This window comes from Erithacus rubecula (genome assembly GCF_903797595.1).
Source record: "Erithacus rubecula genome assembly, chromosome: 1".
Classification (NCBI taxonomy): Eukaryota; Metazoa; Chordata; class Aves; order Passeriformes; family Muscicapidae; genus Erithacus; species Erithacus rubecula.
Genome location: NC_136658.1, coordinates 21,240,812 through 21,251,151, shown reverse-complemented (window position 1 = coordinate 21,251,151; position 10,340 = coordinate 21,240,812). Strand labels below are relative to the sequence as shown.

Below are 10,340 nucleotides of genomic sequence, written 5' to 3'. Positions count from 1 at the left end.
AAGGCGGGGGGGGGAGCGCAACCGAACTTGCTGCCTGGCCTGAGGCGGCCAATCGGTACTCGAGTGCCGAGAGGACTGACACCTCCGTCCAGCCAGTCAGCGCTCACGAGCGGCGAAGGCGGCCCCGAGCGTTCCAAAATCCGACCAATGAGAGGCGCCCTTCGTTTGACCGACGTTTGAGCCTTCCAATAGGAGGGGCGCCTAGCGGACCGGCTTCGCCTATAGAGAACTAGCCGTGAGTCGCGAGGAGAGGGGCAGGCCCAGACGGCGGTGGGAGGCGGGGCCCGTCCGTGAGTGGCGGCGCTGCGAGCCAATGGGTGCGGGCCGGCGGGGCGGGGGGGCCGGGGGCCAATGAGGGGCCCTGCGAGGCGGCGGCGGCCGCCTCTGAAAGTGCCGCGAGCCGGCGGCGCCCAGCGCGGAGCAGGGGAAGATGAGAGAGGTACCGGCGCTTCCGGGGTCAGCGCGCGGCCGGGGGCGGGGCTCGGGCGAGCTCCGCCCACCGGGGCGGGGCGGGTGAGGGACGGGGGGGTGCGAGGGGCTCCCGCGTCCCGGCGGGGAGGGAGCGCTCGTATTCCGGGAGGGAGCGGAGTGGAGCGGAGCCGGTACTCCTGAAGAGGGGACGGTTCGCAGTCGCCGCCTCCCGGAGTTTTTTCACCGTCCCAAAAAAGTTTGGGATCTGGCGGGCCATTCCTTTGAGGGTGCGCGCGGCCGGAGAGGGAGACTTGGCACGGACATTCCCCCCGCTTGTTTCCCCCTCCCTCCGCGCCGCTTCTCCTCCTCCTCCTCCTCCTCCAGCCGTGCCACTGGGAAAAGTTGGCGGCGCTCGTTTGTGAGCGAGGGTCGAGGAGGGAGGAGATGCCCAGGAACCGTCTGGACACAATCCCATAGTGTGCTCTGGGCTGACCCCGCTCAAGAGAGGCTGGACCGGATGACCCGGTGTGGCCCCTTCCAGCCCTGCCCGGCCTGTTGTTCAGGGGTTCTGAGAGGGTAGCTCGGGGTTATCCCCGGGAGAAAGGCAGTGCCGGTGCCCGGGGTGCCCCGCGGGATGCGGGCCGAGAGCCGGGCTGGGCGGAGCTGCTCGTCATCCCTCACCGAAGAGCTCAGCTGCTTGGGGATTTTTGGGTTTGGTTCGTTTTCGCTGCCGCCCCCGAGGGCTCACGGAGCAGATCAGCTGTCCCTGCTTTCCCTGCTGGGGCTCCGGCAGCGCGGTCCCACCCGGGCGCACCCGCTCCGGCCGCGCTTCCAGAGCCGTCGGTCCCTTGTTCTTGCTCCCAGCGCCGGGCAGCTGCCTGTGCCCGAGGGACAGGCTCGTGTTCCAGCTCTGTGTCCCTGCCAGCAGGGACGGGGCTCGGCGTTTGTCGGAGGGAGCGCAGGAAAGAAATGGGTTTGCAGGTTGAGAAGGAAGCGGGGCTGCCGCGCTGCCCGTCCCCTTCCCAGACTTCGCCTCCTTTCGTAGCCGAGCAAGTCGGTGTTTCTCCTGTCAGCCTTGGAGCCCTCTGTGCTGAGGCAAATGGGAAATTGTGAGAAAGTAAGACTCACTGTCGAGTAAAGCAAATTAATGTGCAAAGCCTGAAGCTCGGCTCTCTGAGCAAAGTAATTATTTAGAAGCAGAAAGTATCTCCATAAAAGCTGTTATTGTCTACAGCTACTGGATCACAGTCCTGAAATCCGAGCGCCTTCCTGGGTCTTTCTGAATGCCTGGGATGTGCTGTCATATAGAAATGATGTTTTGGAATTTACGAGGCTGAGGTTGTAGAAATGCAGAACGATTTCGCTTTTGTGAGTCTCGGGGTGCTTTGCAAGAAAGGGTAACTCAAGACAAAAATAAATCTATGATAGGTAGGTACTGTGCCCTTCTCTTACATACACAAAATCCCCTCAGAAGCAAGAGCTCTTTCAGCTGTTCGGAGGATGCAATGAGGACACAGCACTAGAGCTGACTGGGAGGATCCTTCCCTCCCCAGTGGAAAACGTGGTATTTGTGAAGTTGCAGTTTTCTGCAAGAAAGTTGCAGTTTTACTGGGGGAAAAAAGTTACATTATTCTGACCAGAAAATTAAAGTGATGGTTCATGGCTACCTGCCTTGCAGACTTCTGTCAATTTTATTTTATTCTTACAGGGAGAAAGTACAGTCAAGAAAAATCTTCCCCTTACAAACTTGAATTTTTTTTTTTTCTTTTCTTCCCGTTTTCCCCCTTTAAAGGAATTGCTTGGGATTTTTAGTCCACAAAGGACGTGAAAGCTTTACTTCTTACTCTGAAACAGAACTAAATATTTTTTCATAGCACAAAAATTCCAGTATTTGGCCAGCCCGATTCAAAACTTCTGGTGACTTGGGGCCAGATTTTTGGCTTGTACAAACTGGCTAGTTCCATTGTGTTTAGTCCACAGAGGATTTGGCCCTAGTTAATTAATGGTTCACCCGAGGTCGTGCAGCAAGTTGATTTTTAAAGTTGGAGACTGAATCCAGAGCTGTTATTATTCAATCCTGTCATATATCTTGAAGTTTACTGCACAACATTATATTTTTCTTAGACAAGCTGGATTAATAAGTGGCAGAATTCACAAGGCTCTGATTGCAACTTTTCTTAAAAATCATGTTCTTAAAAAATCTATTCAGTCGTGATCTTACTAGAAAAGCGAGTAAATATGTTGTAATTAGTGCATAGGTGACACTGACTACCGAGGGAAAGAGAGGCCTGCTTTTGTTATTTAAACCTCTCTTTCAAAGTACAAAAGCATTTGATTGGCACTTCACTGATTTAATAGTCCATTTGTAATGCAGGAAGAACATTACAGAAAATTTTAGCATTATTTTAAATCTCATCATTTAATCTGTAGGTGTTTTTTTAAAATCCTCATTTCTAGGAGAAGAAAACTTTCTGATAGCATGTGGAATCTGTGACTAGTCAGTTAAAGATATGAATGCTTTGTGTCTTCCAAAAAGGAATAGTTTATGAGTCTTAAAATGTATCCTGTTTGTTGTGTTAGCACAAAAGTGAAATACAAGAAAAACCCTTCTGGCTGAGGATTTAATGTTTGGTCTTATTGTGATGTAACATTAGGAATGGAACCTTAGCCCTCTGGTTTAAAATCAGGGTTGCCAGCATTCATATTAAAGTGAAGAACTGTTCAGATTCTGAACAGCAGCAGCAGTGCCAGATGTATGAGATACCAGCTAGCCCATTCAATCATATGAATTTACAGAGCTGGTCTTTCACCTGTACTTGCATAAAGATGCTTTGTGAAAGCCGATTTTTTGTTGTTGTTTTACACATGGGGAAGATACAAAGGCCAGAAATCCAAACAGGCTGGCTGCACACACCCCTTTTCCCCAGTGCTGCTTGTTTTTCAGGGAAAAATAAGATTTGATTAAGTTCACAAAGGCTTGTCTCTGCTTTCCAAATGTTTGAGGAGTAGCTTCATTGCTAAAATATTTTATTTTATGTCATATAAATATATTTATATGATACATGAACTCTGAATTAAACAGCACTGAAATGACTTCCCAATGTCAAGGAGCAGTCAGTGACAGAGTTTGAACAGACCTTCTGCCTCCCAGGCCACAGCTGCACCTATTGGCTTCATTGTCCCATCCCTCCTACGCACATGCATGCCTGGCATTGTTTTGGAAATACAGCAGAAACTTGATAATTCAAGCTGATGACTTGGAGAGCCACTTGTGGAATTAATTTATTGGGTAAATTAATTACTAGATATGCAGGCAGATTTAAAAAAAAAAAAAAAAAAAAAAAAAAAGATGGCATGTCATAGTGTATGATTTGTCCTGTTACCTCAGTTTGATTTATTTACCACTGCATGAATTGAGTATCCTGGAAAATATTTTTTTAGAAATTTTGTGAGTAAAGTCTTAAATCTCAGCATGGTTCTGTTCTTGTTATGTAAATCTGTGAGGGAATTGGGTTTTCAGCTCTTCAGTGGCGAGTAATAATTTGGGATTAGAAATTAATCCATAGCACCTATTTTGTGGCACAGGATTTATAGCATGCCTCAGAGGTTAAACCATAGCCTTAGTATACTGATCTGTGCTGTAGTCTTATTTGATTTCGGCAGGGCTGCCTGCCTAAGACAAATAAGATTTGATCCTTGCTGGGTAACCTTGGTCAAATTCCAGGCGGCCCTCAAGCCTTACCATTTCCATTTTGGTATTAGAAAATAAGTGTGTTCTTTCTGTTTATTTTTCACAGGGCCTCAGTATTGTTCAGTATAGTTTGTCATGTGAGGCTGTAAATCCCTTGAAGCGAGGTGGAATTTTAGATTTGCAAACTGTTCCCAAATGATTGCATGTGTATCATGAAGGAAAAGGCAGTCCTCTAGCTGAGAATGGACAGAACTTACTGAGTTTAGCTCATTAAGATTCCAGAGTGACTGCAGATATTAATGTAGAAGATGCTATGGGGAAAAATAATTATTTTTAATTTGCTCAAAGTATCAAATTAATGTTAAGTAAGCAGAATACATCTGTAATTGCCCAAGAAATCTTACCAGCAGTTTAGGCTCTCTGAAGAGATATTGCAGAGAATGTGTACAAATCATTACATTATTGATAAACAAACAAAAAAAAAAGTCTCAAATTGGCATCTATTAGTAAACTTTGCTTGTTTACCCTTGCATAGTCATGCTAACCCTTGATCTTGGGTATCAGAGCAACCCAAGCAAGTCAAAATTCAGTTACTTAATTTTCATGAGCAGTGTATTCACTGAGAGGAATTATTGAGTGTATCTGAAACAGAAGGAAATAGTTGCCATTGACCACTTTTCACAACCAGAGGTGATGTGGTTTTGGAAGATCTGTGTTGCTTGGGGAAGTCCTGTGTTTGTGGCCTGAGTAGGGTGAACATGACGAAAAAATATTTTGGTGTGTAGATTATTTTGTGCTTACTGATATCAATGGATCTCAGATTATACTCTGATTTTCCCAGATGAAAGATACCTCCAGGAATACCAGAATAAGACATTTTGTTATCAAATTTTCTTGTAAGAGAAAGTTCTAATTTTGACTTTTTGACAGGTTATTCAAAGAAATAATTATTTTTCATCTTTCCGTATTTTTTAAATCCAATATGGGTTACAACCCAGTTATTGCTTCTTATATTCTCTTGAAAGCATATTGAAGACAGTACTTGTTTACTAGTCTGGGTTCCTAGCTTAAGACTTGGGCCTCATGAAGTTCTCTGCCACGAATAACATATTTGACTTTAGGGGAAAATTGTTCAGTCTTTGTTTCCTATCTGTACAACAGGAATAATACCATGTGCTGTCATCATGAATATTTTTAAAGGTATGTACATGGAGAATTCCAAAATGCAGCCATCAGAGTTATAAATAATATTTAAAGTAATAATTTCAGATGGTAGGTGCCAATTTTTTTTTCCATTGGCAATTTGGTTTGACAATAAATGCCAGTGTCAGTAGTTTTATAAACTTTGGTGTAGTTATTCTGGGTTTGCACAGAAGGTAGCTTAGACATGAATTTCCTCTTTGAAATAACTGAAGTGACATCAGTGGAATTATACAGGAATGATTTTGGCATTGATACTGCTGAAAGACATAGTGCTCTCTGAGTGCTTTGGCCTCATACAAAGTGAGCTGTATTAGTAGTACAGCAGTTCAAAGCTTCTTTGGAATTGTAGTCTCCTCTTTACCATTTTAAATTTTCAAGTACTGCTGCTAGCAAGTTTTGTTTCTGGAAGAACTTCCAGGATTCAAAAATGTGTGTCTCCCACCCAATAGTAATTGTGCACACGAATTACTTCATTTCCCATATGACTTTTAGCATATCTATTTGACTAAAGCTTAAGAAAGTAAAAGTTTTAAAGCATTTTTGTACCAAACTCTAGTCAGACATTTAGGCTGCTTTTCTTATACATAACACTTTCTATTTCCAGACACTGTAAATATTGGCCTTCAGAATAGCTTTGTGCAGTGTTTACCCACATCACTTTATGGAAGATGAAGAAAGCAGAAAATATCCACTGTTTCCAAAACTGGTGATAATTTTTAACAGCTTGTATTTTTGTATGCATCTTTTGAGACCCTGACACTTTATTTCCACGACCACTGGTTCTCTACACTTCCTTCTCTCACTGGTGCTGGTTTTAAGTTGCAGTCATTAAGCATAACTATCTCAACATAGATATTGACCACTGTCAAAACTCATGTAGAAGTTATGGCTTTTAGGTGCAATGAAACCAGGGCAAAGTTCTGGGAAACAGGTTGGAAGTGCCTGGGGTTTGGGCATCTAGAAAAGCTGTCATTCTTCTCTATTTTTAAATGTACCAGAATGAAATTAGGGATTGAAGTGGCAAGTGCTGCTGTTCTTCTGTTAAAAGCAGCAGTATCTGTTTTGTTAAGCAGTTTTCTGTTTTGTAACTGTAAAGTAAATAAATAAAATCTTTGTGCTGTTTAGGTGGAGTTTAAATGTGGGGTCCAGATTGTCTCCAAAACAATTTGTAGACTTCTCCCCCATTGTAGTGTATGAATAACACCCACTGAACTCAATGTGAAGTTTTTTTATCGTGTGTCTGAAAAGAAGAGTCCCTATTTATAGCATTCAAACGTTGGCAGGTGCAAGACTGGTGAGAAATGTTAGTCTCACACATACAAACTAGTTGTTTAGGAGAGACTTCTACGTGGTGGGAGCTGCTCCTCGCTGGGCTGCTAGAATCAACAGCATTGCTCAGTGGCTGTCTTCTAGTTGAGATCAATCAGCTTGCATTTCCAGGAGTGTGTGCAAAGAAAAAGGGCCTGATGGTGCTGATTGCAATAATATACTTAGCTATGGCAGCCTTAGCTATTATTTATAGAAGTGCTAATTATATCAATAGAAATAGCAATATTAATACTGTTGAGTGTCAGAATCCACGCTTGACAGCATGAACTAAACACAGCTACTGTGAAACAAAAGCAGCCAGCTTGTCTCCCTTGTCAAACCACCAATATGCATTTCAGGAAGAGTACACACCCACCTTAATTGCTTGGGGTCTCACCATTTTTGCTCATCTTGTTATATCACTATCATTTCAAGCTGAAAGCTCACAAGACCGGCTGTTCCCATGAAGTGTAGACTGTATTCAAAGTCAGTCTGGAAAACTCAAACTGTGACTAAAATTGTTACAGTAGATTCCAGTTTAAAGTTGTCATCCTATAATGCTGGAGACTGCAAGTGCCTTGAAGTTCAGAATCTGACCCAAACATTTTTTTTTTTTTTTTTTTAGTCTGTATCCTACCACTTCTTGTTTACAACATAGTTGGTGAGGACGCACGTAGATTTCAGTACCCACAGTTACCTTCAGACTACGTTATAGTCAGCCTTAATTGGCATCTTTTAAAGGGCAGAAATCACATTACCAAAAAATAAACAAAACTAAAAGAAAACAAGAGCATATTGAGACTTATTGTCTGGCTGCTTTTTTAACATTTAAAATATGCTTGATTTCCTGTCACAGCTCTTGTTACATCTGCCTACCTCTTGTGACAGTGTTTTAGACTGACTTCCCACAGGAGCTTATAAATCAAGCAGGTTAATGTCTTCATTAAAACTGAATAACAGTTTACTTTGGGAAAAAAACATATTAAATATTTCAGGATATTGAACACCAAACTACTATTAAGCTTTAACTAATGCATTTACTTTGCTGACACTTTCTCTCCGATGGGACGTGTAGCTCAAGTTAATGTCACTCGAAGTGATGTTTAAGACTTCATGAGAAAGTGTTTCCAACCCCTTCTAGATGATTTTACTCTAATTCTATCACTCTGTACTTGAGAAAAAGTTTTAAATAAGTTATTTCAGCAACTTGCCATCCTTATTTTGGAAGTGTACTGGGTATAAATGTCTCCTTTAGAGTTTTAAATATTCCTTTCTATGTCCTAGATACATGTGGTGCATTGTGTAAAGAGAGTGACAGGCTGTTGGCCTCTGGACATATAAAGAATGTCCTTAGCATGTTTTGGATTTGGAGGAAAATACAAGGATTGTTGCAAACAGAAAAGGTTTGGGTTTTGTCACCCATAACTCTGATCTACCTTAAGGCGTGACTGATTTAGTGGATCGGGGGATAGAAATGGAGGCACATGGCCAGTAGGTCAAGGTTTCTCAGCTGGCAAGTGGAGATACTCTGCGTGGGCTGCTGTTACTGCAGAGCTGCCGGCTTGGTCATTCTCGCTCTCTGCAGAATCCATTTGCAGTGATGCCATGTGGGACACAGGGGCATCCCATCAGTAATAGGATTGGGGTTTGTTTGGGTTTCTTTTGTTCATGTTGTACTGCAAATTCTGTTGGTGTAATTTGCTTTATCAGCTCTTTTGTTTTTGTTGGGATTTTTTTTTTGAACTCTTCATTTGGCAATCCTACAGTTTACTTATCTATTATCAGAGCTATGTCAGACAGTGATGCGTCATTCTTTCTGGATCCCACTGCAGCAGCATCCCAATACATGATGCAATCAAACAACATTCCTACACTGGCACATTTAGACCAATCCTTTTGAAGTTTGTTAATGTATCCAAAAATCAAAGCCACTTTCAGTTCTGTACTGTAAGAATGCTGATACTTTGTTTTAACCCTTCCCATCGTTGGTCTGTAATAATCCTGGAACTCTTTGGACATCCCTTTAAACTCTGTGAACAGGTGATCTGTGAGTAAATCTCCGTGAGGAGTTACAAACTTTCTTGAATTATTTACATCTACTGTAGGAATTCTGTCTTGCATTGCATACTGGGCTGATTGCATAGATGATACAAACTGAGTGATGCAGAAAGAAATGGAGGATGTACCTAGAACATAAAGATATGCCTTAGACTCATGAATATATTCCATAAAAATAATTCCTGCTGTAATGCTGCTGGCTTGTGCTGTGTTAACTTCAGGGGAAAAACTGCCCACAAAACTTAGGATCTTGGTTATAGCCATAAAGAAATTTTTGAGAGAGATGAATGGCTTAGAGAATAATTTATGCAATAGGACAAAAATAAAAAGCCTGGTTTAACTACTAGTGGGTATCTGAAAGATATAATTGCTCAGTGGTGATGTTCTGGAATATAATGAGCACTAGCCTCATCTCATTTGGCAAACATGGTAATTCCTGGTAGGACAAGAGATAATTAACTAGTGCACATGAAATATGTGTTTGGTTTGTTGTATTTTTTTTTTTTTAATTTAACTCATGATCACTATGTATTTAAGTTCACTAGAGTAGAAAAAATAAAGTGTTAATTTTAGTAGACTAATTCTGTGTGGCACTCCACTTTTTGAACAGACAAATACAGATCAATATTTTCTTGAATTTACTGGTCATGCGCATTTATTCAGTATATTGTCATTCACTCCCTTTAAGTAGTTCCACATGCCACATTTTTGGGAATTTTACATTTGTGGCTTGGAAACAAAAATTGTTCTGCCTAATCCTGCCTTGCAAGACAAATAAGACAGACCTGTTTTTGTTACCACAGTGGCTGAGTGCTCGTACTCCTGTAGTGCAAATACATACTCAGGTTCATGATTTGTTTTGTGAAAGGCCTCATGGACAATTGTTAAGGCTTTACATTTTGTTCCAGTAAAATGTAACATTTTGGTCAAAGGATGTTGACTTAATGGAACAGAAGTTACCAAAAAACAAGGACTGAGATGAAGAGGGTTAATAATTCCCCTTTTTCCATGATGGCTCATCTTGCTGCCTGGCCCCAGGTCTGTGGATGCCATTCACTAATAGTGTGTTGCTTTTCCCTAAGCAGCATTGCTCCTCGACAGCATGGTAACCTGGACCTGACCCCATATCATGCTAACTCCAGATTCCCAAGTAGCACTGATGTTACTTGCATGGGTACGTTCTAACAGGGTCTGGGGAGTCTCAGATGAGATCGTGCCCCATCCACTGCCGCTGGGTGTTCTGTGTGCTGTGAAAGAGGTGCTGTGTCAAGAAGCTTTTTGTTAAAAAGGCAAGTCGGGAGAGAGGTGAGCAGAACAAAATGTTAGAATTTCCTCTGTTGTGGTTGCAGACCAAGACACAGGGAAGAATTAGATTATTTGGTTGGGATAATCCAGGGAAAGGAAATAGAGGTTTTCAGAGGCAACTAACTCCAACTAAAGCAAGTATGGGAGTGATGTGCCAACCTGCCATTTGTGCCTTTGAAAATTTCCCCAGGGAGTCTATTGTAGAGCCAAGCATTGAACTCTGGTCTTCAGTCCCCCACCAGACAATCGTTCCTTTCTGCTTTAAGTGTTTTTAATTGAAAAATACCATCTGAACAGTGTCTGTAAAGAATTACTTTTCCTCAGAACCTCCAAAAGAAAAGCAAAATGATGTGCTGTAGCAATA

The 10,340-nt window shown here is 42.3% G+C and overlaps 1 protein-coding gene across 7 annotated transcripts in view; it reads left to right on the top strand.

The window, feature by feature from the left end:
* Nucleotides 1-348: 348 nt before the first annotated feature.
* Nucleotides 349-10,340, top strand: part of ZBTB20 (zinc finger and BTB domain containing 20) — a 472,123-nt gene continuing 462,131 nt past the window's right edge. For 4 of the 7 annotated variants that reach the window (XM_079321883.1, XM_079321873.1, XM_079321857.1 and 1 more), the window contains exon 1: nt 349-439. The gene's annotated coding sequence lies outside the window, so the exon portion shown is untranslated. The remainder of the gene's footprint in view (nt 440-10,340) is intronic. The other 3 variants (XM_079321881.1, XM_079321864.1, XM_079321850.1) reach the window with 2 other exon arrangements.